Raw genomic sequence first — 1,717 nt, forward strand, 5'->3', positions numbered from 1 at the left:
CCGGGCGGTGCTGGAATGACCCCGGCGGGCAGCTGCAGAAGCAGACACCTATACCCTATCCTGGATTGTGGAATATAATTCAAACGTTTTTCATTGCCAGGGGCCATGCTGAGAAATTGTTTTTCTGTTTGTTGAAGGTATTTGGGAGCAGGGTCCTTGCAGATGACAAGCGAACGTGAGGTCATATTGGAGTAGGCGTGGCTCTAATCCAATGCAGGTGGTGTCCTTATAAAACAGTGAAAGCACAAGCGGCACTGAAAAGCCACCCAGAGAAGAACACCTCGTGATGAGGGTCTGAGGTTGGAATGACGCTGCCGTCAGACCAGGGGCTCTCCCAGTAGAGAGAGTGGAGGATCTTCCGAGCCCTGTCGGCATTCTGAGCTCTGACTTCTAGCCTCCGGAGCTGTGAGAACACAGTTCTGGTATTTGAGCCCCCGTGACCAGAATGGAAGCCGCAGTCCCTTCTAGAACCGAGTCCCAGAAGTGATACATCCCTGCTGCCCTGGGAGCTCCTTCACGCAGAGCAACCCTGTTCAAAGCAGGAGGCCACCGACTGCACAGGAGTATGAAAACCAAGAAGTGAGGATGAGGGGGGTATCTTCTAAGCTGTCTATCACATTGGCTTTGGTAGTTTTTATTTTATTAGGTATTGGTGGGAGAAAATTCATTAACCTGACTTCATTCTTCTGTATTTACCCAGAAGTATTTTGTACTTGTTTTAAATGTACATTTTCAAGCCTATACAAAAGTAGAGAAAAAATATAATGAACTCTCATGTTGCTATCATTCACCTTCAACAACATTCACTATGTGGCCAATTTTGTCTCACTTATGGTCCCTCTATAGCTCCCTACCTCAGGTTATGTTAAAGCAAATCCAAGATATCATATCATGTTGTGTGTGGATATCTCTAAATGTAAGCACTCTTTTAGAGTAAAAAAAAAAAATAAAAGCAATGCCTTTCAATCAGTGCTCCAATGCACCCCATGCGGACTTAAAGAGCAAGGATGTCACTGTGGGGACTGTGGGGTGTCTGACCCAAGCCATGGTATTTCCCATCACCTCATGTGGGTGTGAAAATTGGACTTTGAATAAGGAAGCCTGAAGAAGAATCTATGGATTTGAATGATGGTGCTGGTAAAGAATATTAAAAGGATAAAGAAATCTTGTCCAGAAACAAGCACAGCCAGAATTCTCTTTAGAAGCAAAGATGGTATGTTAGGTTGGGTTAACTAGAGAAACAAATCCAGTGACACTCATATATGTCTAAGAAAGAGCTTTATATCAAGAATTAATCAGATATAATAAAACATCCCGAACCAGTTCAACTCAAGTCCATAAGTCCAATACTAGTCCATAAGTTCCTCTTCAGACTCACACTGCCACACGCAATGATACAGAATGCAGGAAGATCACAGGCGGGCCAGCGGGTTCAGGATTGTGTGCAGCCAATAGCAGTGGCCGCATCACAGGGCTCATGCAAGTCTCAGGTGGCTCATCAACAGGAAGGTGATGGCAGAGAGAGAGAGAGAGAGCTAGGGGCTGGCCTCCAGAGAGTCATTTGTCTCAGTTGCACCTTCAAAGGTAGTCATTAAGCTGCAACCTGATTGACAGCTAAACTTCACCCTTATCTTCTTACAGGTGCCATGTTGGCACAAAAAGCCTAACTATCACAGATGGCAAGACTTCACCTCATATACTTTGGGCATGTGAGCCA

The sequence above is a fragment of the Tenrec ecaudatus genome, chromosome 8 (assembly GCF_050624435.1).
Source record: "Tenrec ecaudatus isolate mTenEca1 chromosome 8, mTenEca1.hap1, whole genome shotgun sequence".
In the NCBI taxonomy this organism is placed as follows: Eukaryota; Metazoa; Chordata; class Mammalia; order Afrosoricida; family Tenrecidae; genus Tenrec; species Tenrec ecaudatus.